Below are 19,839 nucleotides of genomic sequence, written 5' to 3' on the forward strand. Positions count from 1 at the left end.
TTTAGATTTTGAGATGGCAGAACAATGTAAGTTTACAGTTGAAGCAAAAGATAGCAGTGGCCTTGCTGCTCACTGTAAGGTCTCAATAGAGATTATTGACAATAATGACAATCCACCTAAAATAAAATTCACATTGTCATCTGCAATTCTAGAGGATTCCCTACCTGGTACCATAGTAGCTCTAATTAATGTAAATTATTTAGATACTGGAGACAATGGAGAGATGTTCTGTCATTCCTCTGTAAATTTGCCATTTTGTTTAGTATCATCATCTCTCAACTGCTTTACACTTGAAACCACAGCCAACATGGATAGAGAGAGGACTTCTGAGTATAACATCGCAATAAGTAGACAAGATAAAGGGATGCCTCAACTGTCTAACAACAATGAATTCCAACTGCTGATCTCAGATATAAATGCCAATCCTCCTGTTTTCAAAAAAATAAGTTATATTGTGTACATTGCAGAAAATAATCAACCAGGGTTATCAATATACAGTCTGTACTCATCAGATCTTGATCTTAAAGAGAATGGGAAAATAACTTACTACATTCTGAATAGCAGTATTGAAGATATACCAGTCTCATTATTTGTTTCTATAAACTCAATGACTGGTGTACTTTATGATCAAAGATTATTTCACTATGAGCAGTTATGGTAATTTCAATTGCAAGTGATTGCTAAAGATGGCGGATCTCCCTCTTTAATCAGTAATGTTACCATGAGGATTGGTATCATTGATAAGAATGATAAAATTTCTCTACTCATCACCAGACACTGAGGGAACAGCATTATTTGAGTTCATTCCTCACTCTCCTGAAAAAGGTTATTTAGTGACCAAAGTGATTGCAGTGGATTCTGACTCTGGACACAATGCCTGGCTCTCCTATCACTTACTACAAATCCCTGAACCAACTTTATTCAGCATGGACCAACAAAATGGTGAAAAAGAATAGGTAGAGACTTTGAAGATATGGATTTTTCAAGATAAAAGATTGTGGTTCTGGTAACTGATACTGTCTCTTCTTTATCATCTACAGCCCCTTTAAAACTAGTTATGGCAAAAAATTTTCAGCAAGCTGTACCAGAGATAAGATGCCAACCCAGTAATTAAGAGTTTTCATCAAATACAACATTATACTTTGTAGTTTATATTGCTCTGATTTCTGTTTTATTCATTGTAAATGTGTTAGTGATGTTAATATCTAAATACAGAAAAACAAATACACAAATATCTTTTGGAGCTCTTAGTGGACATGTATATCCACTGTTTACCCTGGGGCGTCCTTCTGAAATCAGTGATGAGAGTTTACCTTTTTTCATTCTCTTACGATGTGTGTGTGACCCTTGACTCAAAGCATAATGAAATTTCCTATCTGAAGCCAGTCATGAATGTCCCCATAGACAATCTCAATGATACAGATGATTCAGCAACAGAAAATTACCTTCCAAAACAATGTACTCAGACAGCCAGCCTCACACAGGTACAGTAGGTCATGTAGGGATTGTTTTTATCTCTAGTGCATATATATGTATGGCTGCCACTTCCTCAAATTTTTTATGAATCACTTACATTCATAAATTCAAATATATTTGAGTTATTATTTAATTACTTTAAAAAATAGTTGTTTATCTTATAATCCCTCACAATTGTAAACTTTTTCTTGTCTCAATAAAAAAATATTGATATAAAAAAAATAGTTGTTAAATAATAACAGTTTTAAGGGAATGGCTAGAAAGATCTAAGCTTGGGGGGCAGTACTTCAATGGAAGTTTGAGTCCTTGTGGAAAATGCTGTACCATTATTGCTATAAGATACTGCATGTGCTCTGAGTGACTGTTGTAATGCTATGGTAATGGTGTCACAATTCATATTATCAAATAACAAGATGAATAAAGCTAGTAACTAAAGCTTATGACTCTGACCACTGATGCATACTTAAAACTCTATTAATGCACTTTATAATCTACACTATTATTAAGTTATGAGGACATATGATAGGGCAATTGCTGAGACTTCATAAATCAGTATAGCTGAATTAAAATTTAGGTGGTGATATTCATAATTTCCTGTAGGTATGATGGAACCAGTGCAATTTCAATTTTAACACTGGTTCATACAATTCCCATTAGATAGTTCAGCCCTTATAGAGAGCAGTGAGCACAGTCTACAGGGTAACAAAGTAAATAAATAAAAAAATATATGGCTGCCTTGTGAGATACTGTACTGTAGAGTCATGATATACAAATAGCAGCCATCCTGGTTACTTTGTAAAGGTTCAGGGTAATTTCATAGCTCATCACAGAAAGTTGTGGTATTACCTGCACTCTTGGGCCATTTCTGGATATATAACAAAAATGGTCCCTTTCTTAGTGTTGGAGGGAATGAGGTTTAAATTGAAGTCTTCTGCCTAATGTTTGGGCTCAATTCACCATCTTTGGTGATAGTCCAAAGGGCAAACTCAGGAGACTAATATGAAATAGTTATTTTGAGTTGTAATTTGAAAAACAGGTAGTTAAAAAGTTAGGTTTTCATTTTTCACATCGAATTAGAAGGTGATTGACAAACATTTTATTTCACAAAATCCTATGTTGAAACAATGTTTGTATAAAAAAAAACAATTGTTACTTTCAAAAAAGCTAGAAATATAAAAAATATTTAGCTACAAGTTTTTTAAAACTAACAAAAATAATACATATTGATAATGATGACAATGTTATTATTACTTTGGATTTTTAAAATGTTTTAGCATGTTTTAATGCTATACATGTATACATGGACTACATGTATCACCTATCAAATTATAGCAAAATGGCAGAATTTAGGTTATATATCACTAAAGAAGTTTTACAGGTTAAGTGAGACAAGTTAAGTCATTTGTTTACTGTAAATCATTGTGTTCTACAGTATAAAAGCCAAAACATATAAAACTACAAAAGGATGGATCCCCTGTTTGTCAGGCTTATTTACTAAGTGGCAGCTTATAATAGCCACCACTTCCCAGGATGGTTGATCCCAAAATTTAAAAGAGCAATGCTTTAAATAGCAAAATACCTCATGTTTTGCAATTAAAAGCATTGATCTTTTACATTTCATGCTCAAACTTGGAGGGAAGCAGTGGCTTTATCAATCCGCCGCTTAGTAAATAAACTGCTGTGACATCAACTGTCAACATAGAGGAGGAAGCATTATTGCCTGGAACTCCTTTTGTGGATCCTGAGTCAGCATCTTGTTCAGTGAGACTGGTGTACTGAAGCAAGAAACTATTACAGCATTTTTAGTGCCATGCACTTAGATTGGTCAAAGGTTTATTCTTTAGCAAAATAATAACCCTACTGATCTGGTTTGAGATGAACTGGACAGAAGGGTGAAAGCAGTGCAAACTACAAGTGCAACACTTTTGTGGGAACGTCTAAAACTATGTTGGGTAGAACTTCCCGAACAAGAATTGATTTCTATTGTAGAAAGACTGCTGCGACTGTTTTCAGCAGTTTATCTGAAAAAGGTGGTTACTGTATTTTGATTAATCATTCAGGTTAACGTTTGTTAAACAAATGATTCTGTGATTTAATTTTTTCCAATTTCTTATTTGTTCTATGTTTCAATTAAGAGTACATTGAGGCATTAAATTGTGAATATTTCAATAAAAACTGGGAAAATAGGTACATTCTAAAACTTTTGGACAGTAGTGCATATATATCAGGGTTTATGAGACTGATCTGGACGGAGCAAAATGAAAATAAGGTGTATAATATGCAATTTTATTAATGTATATAATCTATTATTGGCAGTTTTCATCATTAGTATTATATAATGATGATGTTATAGAGTGTCATTTGCAAACATTCAGTATAGCATTTTCCTTTTTTAATATTTTCTGTATTTTTCATATTTGAATATGCCATTTTAGTATATATTTTCTCTTCTTTTTTTAGATTATTCTTTATTGAATAATTGTTATATTTTGTAGATAATAGATTATTACATGTAAAAGTCAGGAAAATATGCTAATGAGCACCCACATTTCTAACTACATACAGGCAGTCAAACATGTTGGAAGCCTTTTGAGTCTAAGGATCCATTTTTCCATCACACTTTAAAAGTTTGTCTACATGACAGTGTGAATAAATAAAGCAAGTTTGGCCTTCAGTCTAGTTACACCTTTTAGACTCAGTTTATGTTGTCATTATACTGCTGATAGGATCAGTTTACTATAGGAACTGGAGGAATAACAATAACTCTGGACCAGCTAAAGTGGATATATTCAGTGATAGCTATAATATATAGGGTACAGATTGGATCAGCATGCTTCAGGAATGGGAGCTATCAATATGTCTTGGTTATAGTTAATAAGTACTTTATTGGGCCAATATCTAATAGATGCAACACATTATATGTTATAAACATTGCCAATTAAAGGGAATTTTACACTTTACAATTCCACTCTTGCATAATTATTCATTTATATTATAAGGTTTTTAAAAAGAATATTTGTGCTCCATAGAAAATCCTATCTCTCCTATGATTTGAAATATATATATTGTTAAAAAACTAATCTATAACACACTACTGCTTAATCATCTTCACTTTTTACTGTATATCCAATGCCTCAAAGAGAGAAAATGTATTTATATTTGGAAAACTTAAAGTTTGAATTTAACATACTAGGTTAATATTTGTTATATTATTTAGAACCATTTGCTATATTAGGAAAGTTTGTTATTAGACAAAATAATTAATATACTGTAACAAAAACATATGGGCATTTACAACTAAATAATAAATGCTGGGGACTGATCCTTTATTATGCAATGTTTTATTTGTTCTATAGACTGTTTTTTAAAAAAATGTTATGATTAATCTGTAGATTTTTTCTACTCTATACCCATACCATTATTATGTTATTTACTCTTTACTTTGTTAATTAACTCCTGTTTGACCCCTTTTATAGCTATATTTTGTTCTATTTTTACAGACTTGTATGTTGCAGAGCAAATAGACAGAGAGGTATTAAACAATTTAAACTTAAGTTGTATAATAGTGAAAAAAGCTATTATTGAAAATCCATTTGTATGATAATACAATATAATTTAAAATTTAGGATGCACAGTAAATAACAATTCTCTGTATTTCTAAAAAAAATTTCTACATAGTTGTTACCTAGAGAATGTTTTATTTTGCAACATAAAATATTTACTGACATAAGAACCAATTCTTTGGAGAATATCATAACAGTGAAAACAGGTACTACTAAAATTAAAACATCATTGCATTTGATTGAATGAAATATCCAGAATTTATTCTTCAACACATCTGGACAGAGAAACACAAAGTATTGACAAAATAATTTGAACTAATTTGATAGAGGGTAAACTCTTAATTTATCATGTGAATTATAACTTTCTCAAATGTGTTAACATTACATACAAGATTAGTTTAAATAAAAATACAATAACATTTTGGGAGTTTTCCATCTAGTGTACATGCAACTCATATACTGTAGGTGAGGCTACATCCCATTTTAATAAATTGTGCATGTTGTTCTCAACTGTTTTGGACTCCAGCCTTAATGTTACCACACACCCAAATATTCTCTCCCATGCCGTATGTCTTCCCTTTATGTCTTCCCCAGTTGAACAATGGGGGAACAATTAAATGGTCACTTTGCTTTTGACTATATTTTGCAATCTCCTCAATCCTTATCAATCTCTTTTAAAGTAATACTTTCTATAGCTTGAATATTGATGATAACAAAGAGGCAACATAGTTTTTGCTACCACTAGAAACAACAATAACAAAATTTCATCTACATCAGAAAGATACACTTTCAATCACTCTACAATTAATTTACAAATAATTAAATATTATAATAATTATCCAACACACTTAAAGAACCAATACATTTTCCACAAAATTTCTGTGTATTAAAATCAAGATATCACTTTTGTAATTACTATACAACTCAGTGTTACAGCAATGTCCCAGTTTGTTTCCCAGTGCTCTGCTTCTAACAATTATGTAAAAACATAGAAAAAATAAATTAAATGACTTGTAAAGAAAATGTCCTTGAAATTTCAATAAAAATAGCAACACAGTCAAAGTCCACTGCACAAATCACAATTATACTGATGCACAAAATACACTAATTTAACATTCATTTTCTGAGCACTTTTCTCAAAAGTAATCCTTGAAAAAGCACCATGTTGTAACAGGTACCAATCCTGAAGTATAAGCACAAAGTATAAATGATAATTTGGTGAAAATATGTACAGCATAGTAAAATGATGTACTTACCTTTGATTAATAAAGTTTCACATTAACAAATTGATAGCAGTAAAGAAATAATTAATTTAGCGAATTTATGTGATTGCCATTAGGAAATAGTTGTTTCCTGCTGTGAGGGTAAATTGGCAATATTTTTCTATTTTTTTTACCTTTCTTAGGCCTTTTATCTGTTTATATATTTTTTCTGTTATATTTAATGAACCGTCATGGTTGTTATTTTAAAAGTCCAAATTCTAAACACTACATACTACAATACATATTCCATATTTGAAGAAGCAACTGGATGAATGTGTTACAGCATATAGCAATTTTCTTAAAAATAACTTTTTTTAATGGATGAAGGCACTATGGCCTAGAGATCATAGTAACAATGTTATTTTAAATGTTGGTAGTCTATTTACTGATATATTTTGGTGCTGTGTCCAATTCTCAAGTAAGTTTTTAGTCTAATAGTTTATCTTTAGCTTAAATATCTAATTTTCTTCTAAATGTAACATAACACCTTCATACACTCACCTTTTCATTTATCTTTAAAACCATCACTGGTAGAAAATGTAAATAATATTGTTTATTATTTTCAAGTGTACATTTTTTGCTTTTAAGAATGCTCCCTTTTTCCTATCTCTTTTCCTCCACCCCTATCTCTGAGTGGCAGTAGAGCTCCTTATTGGTATAGTGTGAAACTTTTCTAACCAGGTGCTGCCTGTAATTTGAAATTATTACGCAAACTCAGAAGTGCAGATGACGTGATCAGTGTGGCCTCCCTTTGTGGGCTAAAATTGGCATCTATGACCTCTTCTGAGACACATTAAAGGCTGGGCAAAATGCCCACCGACCAATAAGTTTCTATTGCTCCATGTAGTGATACCACTGCTGTGACCAGCATCAGGTTTTGCCTAGGCTGTGTCTGCAGCCTGGAGAGTGCCAAGAAGCAACTACATCATTGCCAAAAATTATTCTTAAAGGCCTTGTGCAGACTGACCAGTAGTAAGTAGCAGACAATTGCTAAAATGAGCAAATGGTGCAGATCCAAGTGTTTACAAAATATTTAGATAAAATGTAGTAATATGCTTCATGAATTGTGTTGACTTTTAGAATCTATTATGTAGAAGTAGACTGTAGTGTAGAAAGTAAACAGTAAAAACATTGTCAATTTAGGTCACCTGAAATTCACTCTATTATATCTTTTATTGTGAGGGTATTAGGCTACTATTAGCTCATCTTGTTCATCTTGCTTTAGTGTTTGTACTGTATTAACTTTCTGTATGCCATCTTTGAACAAACAGTAATGCTAGAAGTGATAATTTCTTGCATCCACACATTTTAAAAACATTGGTTAATGAATGAATATTGACAAATCTGTCTATAAGTGCCCCTACATGAATTTGTGTATTAGGGAGATAAATACTGTACTGTGTATCTATACATCTGTAGTAAAATATTTGTTAAAGCAGGGCACTTCTGTTACTATTAAATAAACCACATATGAAGAATTTTTCATAACATACTGTTAACATTAAACACAAAGATGGTGATTAGTTTTCTAAAACTACCATAAGTAACCATATGTTTTTTTCTTATATCATTTTAAATATATGAGGGGTGAGAACTGTTGTTTACAAAGAATTAATTTGAATTAATGATGACACACATGACTGAATAGTAGAGAATTGCAATTGATTGACAGTTACCTCTGCTCAAACTACAAATACTATTGTGAAATAAATAAAAAAAATGCTTAAGTGTTGGATCCTATACTCTCTCCCCAAATCCACAACCATCGCCAGGGCTAGTCTGGGCTGGTTTCTATAATAATAGAACTGTCTGGGCTGGTTTCCACTATAGCAGGGGATCCACAAGCATGCAGTCTCCCTGTTGTAGTGAAAGCCAGCTAAAGTCCTGTCAGCATAGCACTGGTGTCTTTATGGGTAAGAGGCATAAAAATGCTCCAAGAGGCTACCAGCCATTTGCTGAAAAGTGGTAATGCTCAATACCACTACCCTGATCTGTGGGGATCATAGTAATTAAACTCATGGAGTAAAAATTGAGTTGTCTATGCATTGTGCATGCCTTTATTAAAATATAACCTTTATTGTTTTCTTTAAAATGAATTCAATAAACACAAGCAAAATCTTAAAAGCATAAAAAATACAAATATGTGCAAAAAATAAACAGATAAGTGATCAAAATGATTTTATTCTATTGTGTGTCTTTGTATATCTTATACAGTAGTACATGTAATTGATGCTGAAGTGTGTGCAAACTGATAGAGATCACTGTGTTCATAATTATAACATCTTTTAACCCATTCACTGCAGAGGAGGAGTGGAGCTTATCCCCGTATATGCTCCACTTATTCTTCTCCACAGCAGGTATAGTGCTCCCCCCCCCAAAAAAAAAATATTACCTTGCCCTTACCGGTCCAAATGACTGGTGAGGACTCTCTAAAGTTTACACTGCTGGATCCAGATGTGCCGCTGGTGCGCCCATGTGCTTAGTAGTAAAAGTACACAAAAAATACATTGCAGATGTGATCATCGTGCTGGGAGGTATGAAAAAACACATGCATGGACAGGGACTCTGAAAGGAGCCCATCCCTGCAATGTGCCTGGAGTGAAGTGACCATGTTAGCGGTGTCTTCACTACTGTGCATGGGATCCTGCACATGCATGGTCTACTGACCACACATGCGCAGCCGCCATTGCAGGGAGAGTTCCTATAGAACTCTCCAGTGTCGGACTGGGGCTTTAAGGGCCCACCAGGGAATGCAGTGGTAGGGGCTGTACGCTTAAGGTGTGTGGCATGCCATCAGAGGGGGTGTGACCCAGCACAGAGGGAATTGGCCAACCACTAGAGAGGACACGCAAAGAACAGGGCCCCTTTATAAAGAAGGGGACAGGGGTGTGTCAGAACCACCCACTTAATTAGCAGGAGAGCTAATCTTGGTGTAGTTTCCATTGAAACAAACCAACCATGATCCTGCTCCACCAAGTTATTGACCACTAGAGGAGGGGGTAGGGCCTACAAAACATTAAGGCCCACCGGTGATTTCCCCTGTACACCTGTGGGCCAGTCCGACCCTGGAACCCTCTCTTGGCTAGTTTTGTGATGTGTAGCTACAAATCTACATAGGCTACAGTGGCTTATGCCAGCTGGTCTCTTATGACGTAAGCTGCGAGGACCAAGTTCCAGAATTCTTTGCATTCCACAACGTCTTTTTTATTAGCATCGCATCACCCATGAGGGCTGTGGGTGCTGGCAGAAATGGGGGGACCTCAGCAGATATCTGCTGCGATACCTCCATAATATATTCAGAGGATGATTTCTAATTATAGTTGATTTTACTCATTGGGAGGAGGTATTGTCAGCACACTTAGAAAGTTGTACATTCAACACAGAATATTCTCTCCCTTGCACTTTCTTTTCCCATCATGGTTTTTCTCTCACCTCTATTTTCTTGCACAATATATTATGCTAAAGTTTCAACTTGCAAAATTCAGGAGCACTAACATTGTCATCCAGTCAAAAATGACCAGTGTAGGAAGTTCCCATTTTTGTTTAATAAGAAATTTCCTAGTTTTTACATTTTATAGTTAATAAAGGTGTGAACTACATATGTGATGTGATACTCTGCTAGAGTTGAGCGTCTTTTTTTTTTTGCTGAAGATGCATCTAAGTTGCATTTTTGGCTAAAAAAATCCTCAGTCCTAGCAGAGTCTCATGCACTGAGAGGGCCTTTTTGAGCCAGACTGTAGATGTTGAGGAATTGTTCATTTAACTAATATTTATTTGTAAATCTATTCTTTGCGGGTGTCTTATTGACCGCTCTCCATTCTATTTGTGTGGCAAAATAGTCACTTTATGAGTAACAATCCTGTAGATTTATGCTATGTAGCAAAAATATGTTTTCTCATGGAGTCAATGTGCATTGCATGAATGAAGATGTGCTGTGTTGAACATTAGTTTATTGCCACATTGGTGTCCATAAAACAAAATTTAGAATTACTTCCACTGGCTTAAGTTTCTCTGATACAATTATTTTACCTGCGCTTGTCAAACTGACATTTTTGAACAATGTTTTTTTTCCAAACAATCCTTTTTTTACATTTCATGCTAGACAAATGTAACATAATTTGTAGATTACTGTAACTTTTAATTCAATTGCTCTAAATTAAATGGATAAAAAAAGAATCATCACAAAAGTTTTCTGAAGCTCTTTATCTATTGCTATTGAAAATTGGCAATACAAAAGCAATGTTTTGTAAATGCAGTTGCTGCATTTTCTTATTTCTTCAATTCATCAAGTAGCCTCTAAGTGGCACTGTTTGACTGTGTATTATAGCTCAGAATATCGAGCTACTGATTCGTACCATACTGTCACAGCACAAATCTGCAAGACGATACACAATATAGGATTTTTACTCATTCTCCTGTCATTTTAATTTTTCTGCTGAAAAGAACACCTGGGACTTGCATTTTTTATTTTTGGATGCATTGAAAGAAGCTGCAGACAAGAAATTTACTTGACAGAAATGGATGCAAAGGTTATCAATGGAGGCACAAGAACAATTGAATGGCAGGTAGTATTTTTCATCATTTCTTTGACATTTAAACATATTACTGCTCAGCTTCACTACTCAATATATGAGGAGTTAAAACAAGGAACGGCAATAGGAAACATAGCAAAAGATCTGGGTTTGAATTCAGAAGAAATATTATTCCGAAAATTCCACATTGTCCCACGAGGCAAAATACAATATTTCAATGTCAATTTAAAAAATGGGGATTTGTATATTGCAGAAAGAATAGACAGAGAGATAATATGTGGGATCAAACAAAATTGTTTAATAAGCTTTGAAGCTGTGATTGAAAGGCCTTTGCATTTGTACACAATCAAAGTGGAAATTCAGGATGTAAATGATAATTTGCCAACTTTCCAATTTAGCACCTGCACAAGATCTTGATATTAGTACAAATTCTGTACAGGACTATAAGATTAATGACAATGACGTCTTTGAAATGGGAATAAAAATGAACAAAGATGGAATTAAAGCTCCAGAACTTATTTTACGAAAGTCACTAGACAGAGAAAAGCAAAATACCTATTCATTAATTCTAACAGCTTTGGATGGAGGACAGCCTCCTAAATCTGGCACTACCATTATAAGGATCATGGTTCATGATGTAAATGATAACTTTCCCAAATTTAATAAAGACACATATGAGATACGTCTAGATGAAAATGCACCTATTGGTTTCTTGGTTCTCCAGCTTAATGCTGTAGATGAAGATGAAGGTTCACATGCAGAATTAACATATTCATTTCGTGACATTCCTGAAACTTTAGATTCAATTTTTAGCATAGATCCAGCAAATGGAAACATCAACATTAAACAAGGCTTAGACTATGAGCTGACAGATAGATATGATTTAACTGTGGAGGCCAAAGATGGTGGAGGACTTACTGCTCATTGCAAGATCTCAATAAACGTTACTGACATTAATGACAATGCGCCTGAAATAAAAGTCACTTCTCTATCAGATACAATTCCAGAGGATTCTCCCCCGGCAACAATTATAGCACTAATTAATGTTAATGATTTAGACAGTGGAGAGAATGGAGAAGTTGTCTGTGAAATCTCTAAAACTATACCCTTTCAACTTATTCCTTCATCTGCCAATTATTATAAACTGGTAACTACAAAACATATTGATAGAGAGAGAATATCTCAATATAACATAACAATTAAAGCTATGGACAATGGATCTCCTGAACTTTCCACCAACAAAACCATTCAGCTGAATATATCAGATGTGAATGACAATTCACCTATTTTTGAGAAGAGAAGTTATATTGTCTATGTCCAAGAAAATAATCCACAAGGGACTTCGATACATAGTATTCATGCATCTGATTATGATATTAATGAGAATGCTAAAATTAGTTACTCTATTATCAGTAATAAAATAGACGGTATACCACTATCTTCATATTTTTCCATAAACTCAATGACTGGGCTTATTTATGCTCAAAGATCATTTGACTATGAACAGTTTCGGGAATTTCAGTTCCAAGTGATGGCTAAAGACAGTGGATCTCCTCCTCTAAGCAGTAATGTCACCGTGAGGATATGTATCATTGATATGAACGATAATGCTCCTAGGATTCTCTACCCATCACCAGACACTGAGGGATCAGCATTATTTGAGTTTATTCCTCACTCTGCTGGAAAAGGTTATTTAATATCCAAAGTGATTGCAGTGGATGCTGACTCAGGACACAATGCCTGGCTCTCTTACCACTTATTACAAGTTCCCGAACCATCTTTATTTACCATTGGGCAACATAATGGTGAAATCAGGATAGGAAGAGACCTTCAAGACACCAATTCTTTTAGGCAAAAGATTGTGATATTGGTAAGGGACAATGGTGTCCCATCTTTCTCAACTACTGCTACATTGAGTTTGGTTGTTGCAGAAAACTTTCAACAAGTTGCTCCAGAGATAAGACGCCAGCCAAGTAATTCAGTTTATTCATCTAATAAAACTTTCTACCTAGCAATTTTCATTGCTCTGATTTCCCTTTTATTCATTGTGACAGTAATTGTCATAGTAATTTCTAAATGCAGAAAATCTGATGCACCAACAACTTTATCAACTTTTCATAGAAATGTGTATCCACAGTTTAGCCTGGGGTGTCCTTCTGAGATCAGTGATAGGAGTTTACCTTTCCCATTCTCCTATGATGTGTGTGTGACCCTCGACTCAAAGCAAAATGAAATTGCCTATCTCAAACCAGTCCAGGATGTCCCAACAGACAATCTCATTAACACTGATAATTCTGCAGTAGCAAGCAATCAACCAATAGCCAAGTTCCCTGAAACTAGTATCACACAGGTAAGAGACATTTACTTTTTACTACATGTACTATATAATAGCTACTATTATCTTTTATTTATATGGTGCCACAAGTGTTCTGTAACACCATGCAAGGGAATAAAATTGACAACAGGATACATATGTAAGACTAATACAGAGAGTATATAAATTCACATAGATACATAATTATAATGAACAGTTAACAAAATTATATAGAGAAGATAAAGGGAGGAGGGCCCTGTTAATATAAGCGTGCAATTTGTATGGGATCTTGGGTGGACACAATGGGAAAAGAGGGCAGAGATGGAAAAGATAGGTGGAGGGATTGTCTACTAGAATAGAAAAAGTTTTTAAGTCCCACTTGAAATAGTTATCATATAAATGATGGTGTTTCTGGTGGACCCCAGGGCTTTGATACCTTAAATGGAGAGCTTCATAATTACTTATATATACAGTATAATATTATATGGTGTGGGCTTGACAAAGGGGGTCACACCCCGAAACATCACCTCATTTTATACACTGGTCATTGGATTCAAGTCTCCGTGTGCTATTCTTTTTCTGGATTTATATACAGTATAAAATATGTATCTACCTGAACAGAGAATAATTCTAAAACTAATTATTTATCAGGCTGTAAATGTTTGTATGCCCTCTTACAGTAACTGCTGTATGAATGCAGTTTTCAACCATAGCTGTTCCAATGGAGTTTGTCACCCAACACTTTTCAATGGCTGATTAATGATCATAACTGTATTAGTGATAGATACTAAACTGACAATCAGTCAATAGTGCTGGCATGGACCAAGTTTATTTCAAACTACTAAAATTATGGCAACAGGGAGAAAATTTTATCAAGACCCTGCCTATACAGTTAGTGGACATCATCTGTTGATAATGAACATTTAGGGCTAAATGTAATAGGGTGAGAGTTTAGAAAATATGAGAGTTTAGCACTCACAGTTTTTAAAATTGGCCAATGTAATAGAGTCCGAGAACATGCAAACTCACAAGTTTTTAGACTCAAAAAACTCTCATGATTTAAACTCTCATCCAAATGTTTTCCCATTTTGAAGATAAAACTCGACCAATAGTGTGAGAGTTTACTGCTAAATGCTCACATTTTCTAAGCTCTCACCCTATTACATTTGGCCCTTAGTCTTACTGCGAAAAAATTACTAAATGTTGAATTAAGAAAAATCAAGGACTGTGCATGCCTCATGGATAATGTAGCCCTTCCCCTCAGAAGCTGTGCCCCATCAAGCATTGCGCCCCAATCCCTCCCCCTGCTTCTTACATTAGCAGGATTGTTTATTTAGTGTTTTAGGTGTTCCCTTACCATTGCCACCTTAGGCAACCACTTAGATTTGCCTAAAGTAGCACTGTCCGAGGTATAATTTAATCAAATATGTCTATACTGTATGTAATATGTATTACATTTAGGACATAAATGGCTTAACACTTAAGTGGTTATATCTACAATGTGTAAAATTTGCTATTGTTACTATTATATACATTTTTAGCAGTATCATCTGTATAATTTAATTGACTTTATAAGACTTAACAGAACATTGCTTGCCAAATGAATTTTACTGTAAATACATGTGTTAAGATACTGTTATAATTCTTAGATACTTCTTCCTACACCCTAGTTCCACCAATCAAACTGTTGTTTTAGATGCCCTTTTGGATACATTCTCACTTATATTGTGTATTTTCATCTTTTTATGATGCTTCGAGTTTGTCATTTTTTGTGTGTTTGGCCTTCTATTGTTCCTAAGGTGCCTACAGTTCCAAAGGGTTCATTATGGGAGGTCAACACTCACAATGTCCACAGTGAGTAGGTCAACATAGCAATGACAGGACCAGGATCCCGATATGGGTATAGTGCTACTTAGAGCATTATAACCATGCAGGTGTTCTCTGTTTAAACATGCCGAAGCCACACTGAATTGCTAAGGATGCTAGCTGCAGTTTTGCTACTCCCGCTGTTAGTGTGAGTTCCTGTCATTTAGTGTGTTTAATATATTCTCATTCTTTCCATCTCTTTTGAACAATCTTGGTGGAAGTAATTATATAAACTATACAGACAACCAGACATTATAATGGTCCATCTTAGAAAAGGGTTTCAATCAGCTATCACTGAGCGGCATAACCACTATATTTGGACCCAAAGGCAGCTCTCTCCACTGGGTATCATGACACCAGGCCACTGACAGTTTAAATTTTTAAATCATTCATGTTTGGTAGACATTACCTACCATGAATGAATGAATGTTAGCATTAGGGGTATCATCGAAAATTAAAAATTTATAATGCAGACTATGTGGTTTTCTTGAATGTTTCATATATTTCAGTTATATTTAGTATAAAGTTTTGACATCGACAAATGTTATTTTTTGGGGACAGTTGTGCTCATAGGTTTTGTATTTGAGTTTCTAACAGTGGCTCTAGGTGGTCTAATTTGTTCCTTGAGTGAGGAGTTAGATCAAATCTTTCATAGTGTAGGTTAAAAGACATTAGTACACATTGACCTTTGTTACAGCCAATGGTTGTTTTAAAATGTACAGTCTCCTGGTCATCGCACTTAAGGCTTTGGGCCTTGGGAATGAAAATAACTCTTACACCTCTTTTTAGGCACCAGTATATATTTTGTATGTGTTTTGTTCATTATAAGACCTTAAACCTATGTACTGTAAGTGCCTTAAGCCTCTTTTATTTAGATAGTGTCTCCTACCTGGAGATAAGAAACTACCTCTTCCTATTACATATATTTTTTTTAAAACATCTAGGATTTAAAATTCATAATTTTTTTTAAAATCTACAACCAGTTATTGATTTGTTTGTACTGTAATTTACTGTATATTTGAATAAATAATTAAAAGTGGCTAGAGAAGTTGAATGGGAAATATGCTCAAAGTACTTTGAAAGGATGAAAGTAACCCAGGGCATTTGGTATTAAGGACAGACATGTATTTTGAGTCTGAAAAACATGCAAATTTGCTCTATTCCTTTGTTCTCGGACTCTATTACACTGCATGAGTTTAAAAAGTGTGAGAAAACTCTAAAATTTTCTAAACTCTCACCCTATTACATTTGGCCTGTTGTTTGGGAAATATTCACAAGAAATCTACTGTATATGCAATTCTGCTGGTCTTAGTCACATTTTCACAAATGGTTGGGGCACAGTAGGGACCACACAGACAAAATCATATTAATCTTTGGCTATCGATTGCCCAGTTATGCGTGGTCAGCGTTACACAAAATGGGGGCCCTTTGCTGCATACGGTGCATATGGTGGTACCACTACCCACAGTATAATGGTCCAGCTCTGCTGCAAGACAGCTTCAGTAATTCTATTTAAACATCAACCTGCAGTATTGACAATGATACACTGTGTCAGTGCGAGGACACTAATGTAAACAGCAGTAGGTCTCTGTCAGTGTATAAAATCAGAGATTTGGGTATATTTTTCTACAGAATATGCTGAAAACATCAGCCTGATATATGACAATTGGAAGAAGATATGTTCACTTTTTTCTGTCAGTGAGTAGATGTTTCTATACTGGACATTCATATATCTCACAATCTACTTCTAATTAACTAAATACAAAAACAGAAATACAGCAGATAATGCATTTATACCATGCATTATATATCATGAACAAAAATAATGGTAATAAAAAAAAAAGTTCAGAGCTTCTTTGTGTTATACTGCTCTAGAGCTAGGAAAGGGGTGAGGTTAACTATAATTGTTTGAGTGATTGGTTTGCAGTCTTCTAATTAACCATACTGTTATATGAGCAGAAACTGTATCTAAAGGTGCACACACACAACGATTTTTTGAACGATTATCGATAACAATATCGTTTATCATTCAATCGTTGAAAAAATCGTTCACTTTCTGAGTTAAAACGATGAACGATTATCGTTCATGCGTGTTCACGTTTGTAGTTTGTAGTTCAGCCAGACTGACCAACTCAATGATTTTCAGTAAGGGAATATGCAAAATCATTTGTAGTTCAAAAAAATCGTTCATTACATTTAGTAAATGAACGATTTTAGTAAACGATTTTCTTTCATTTTTCCCTTGAAAAAATAAACGAAAATCATTTACTAAATCGTTGTGTGTGTATGCAGCTTAAAAAGTGAAATGTATGTAGTGAGGTAATTCTAATTATTTACACTTTGGTTCATTCAGAATTACAAAAAAACCCTCCAAAATGAAGATTCCATTTAATGTACAGCAATTTGTGGCTGGGGCTGTGAGACTGTTAGTAAACTGATAGACAGGCATTGTATATGGTTGATTTTGGAGCGCTGGACTGGTGTTATTGGTTAACTGCTGCTGATCGGTGGCATAGATGGCTCCTACTAGTTGATTAGGTATGCTCTCCATGTGGCCATACGAAGCTCTGGCCATATGCTTTTCCTTCACAAGTTGTATTAACTCATTATTACCAGTTTTCAGAGGCAAAACTGTATCTCTGCTCTTAATAGTAGTGCCGTCAGCAATCATTTAGTAGTATACTTGACTACTCTCCCAAAAGGATTTTCCAGTAGTCCCCTGCACCCCTGGAAAAGTGGCCAGATCTCCTGCATCCCACCCACTTCCTATTGAAGTGGGCCGAATGGGGAGATAATACTGGGAATCACTGGCCCATAGGGAGAGAGCGGGGCTAAAGTGGAGCAATTCCATCATTTTAGTTCTGCCCACCCATGGTCAAGCTATTTGCTACATTTTGTCATGGTAGGACAGGACTTAATGATATGACAGTCTGATTAATAGCTGCTCTTCAGTATTTTTTATTAAATAACACATGTTATCTTTCTGGTTCTTTTCTGCTTCTCAGCCATGATTTTTGCAATCAGCACCTGGTCGTGGCGTAACTAGGGTATTTGGAGCCCAGGGCAAGTTAAAAAATTTTGCCCCCCACAAGTATGTGCACGTGCCAAAAAAGCGAGCATGGCCACATACCACAAGGGGCATGGCAACTCAAAAATGGGGGCGTGGAACATTCCTTTCCATTCCATATGCACCTTAGAGCCCCCAGTTGTAGTGCCCTCTTGCAATGCCCACTGTAGTAGTGTCCCTTATACAGTGCACCCAGTAGTGCCCCTTATTCAGTGCCCTTTATTCAGTGCCCCCAGTAGTGCATCCTTATACAGTGCCCCTTATGCAGTGCCCCATATACAGTGCCCCCAGTAGTGCCCCTTATACAGTGCCCCAGTAGTGCCCCTTATACAGCACTTATACAGTGCCCCCTATGCAGTGCCCCCAGCAGTGCCCCTTATATAGGGCCCCCAGTAATAGTCCCCCCCATGCAGTGCCCTTTATACAGTGCCCCCAGTAGTGGTCCCCCCTATGCAGTGCCCCCAGTATTGCCCTTTATACAGGTCCCCCAGTAGTGGTCCCCCCTATGCAGTGGCCCTTATAGAGTGCCCCAGTAGTGGTCCCCCTATGCAGTGCCCCCAGTAGTGCCCCTTATACAGTGCCCACAGTAGTGGTCCCCACTATGCAGTGCCCCTTACACAGTGCCCCCAGTAGTGGTCCCCCCTATGTGGTGCCCCCAGTAATCCCCGCTCCTGCACCCAACACTGTCTGCTCCTCCTGCTTGGCACTATGGGAGAGACGTCATGACATCTCTCCATTCACCCACTGTGGGACCAGAAGGCAGAGCTCATAAGTGAGCTACAGTTCGGCTCTGGCCATGGGTGCAGCAGCCAATGAGAGTCTGTTTGACTCTCATTGGCTGCTAAAAGAAACAAACCGCTGCCAGGTAGTACCCGGCGCCAGGGGCAGTATGTTTGTTACACTGTCTTGAAACCACTGTACTGGACCACGGCCCGCACCCCCCTCACCATCAGTCCGATGGCAGCCAGGGCACATGCCCTGCTCGGTGCCCTCTAGGTACGCCACTGGCACCTGGCTAGGATACAGATAATTTTTGCTCTCTGCATTAGTTACATGGGTATATCTAAATGGGTCATTTATGTCATATCTATAATGGGTGCAGGGTGTGTGATACACACAGGCCCCTGCATTCAGGGAGGCCCACACTGCACACCGTACTTACTTCCCCGTCGATACCACAGATACAGTATCACCGGGGATATGGTGCAGGTGCCATGTTTCTTGAGATCTGCACTACATAAATAATAAGGAAAATGTCACCTGCACTATTTTCCTGGAGGTGGGTGCATGCACAGTAGATTCTGACACATTGGCGTGCAGGGTGTGCAGCGCACATGGGGTTCTGTGTACAGGGGGCCCACACTTCACACCCTGTACCCATATAATTATTATACTTACCTCTCAGGAGTCCCGCATCAGCCAGTGTTGCAGACTGAAATCACTGGGAAAATGGAGCTGTGCCCATTTTCCTGGTAATTTGTGCATGTGCACTAGGGATGTCTCCAGAAACATAGTGTGGGCTCCGTTCCCAGAGACCTGCTCTGCATTGATGGAGAAAAGGGGGCTAGCATGGAGGGAGCACACTGGTCCCCTCCACTCTTAAACCACCCATGCTCTGACACATTGCCAGAGTCTACTAAGGATGGAGGCTGCACATGCCTCCCACTCTCTTAATTCACTCCTGATTACAGTAGATGTAGTTGTATCGAGACAGCAGATTTATGTCATATTACAGGATTAAAAAAGAAACAACTCTATC

The 19,839-nt window shown here is 36.1% G+C and overlaps 1 protein-coding gene across 1 annotated transcript in view; it reads left to right on the plus strand.

The window, feature by feature from the left end:
- LOC148506021 (protocadherin gamma-B5-like) overlaps positions 1–19,839 on the plus strand; it is a 519,059-nt gene that overhangs the window by 162,454 nt on the left and 336,766 nt on the right. The window lies entirely within an intron of this gene.

This window comes from Taudactylus pleione, unplaced genomic scaffold (assembly GCF_031769625.1).
Source record: "Taudactylus pleione unplaced genomic scaffold, aTauple2 ptg000431l, whole genome shotgun sequence".
Taxonomy (NCBI): Eukaryota; Metazoa; Chordata; class Amphibia; order Anura; family Myobatrachidae; genus Taudactylus; species Taudactylus pleione.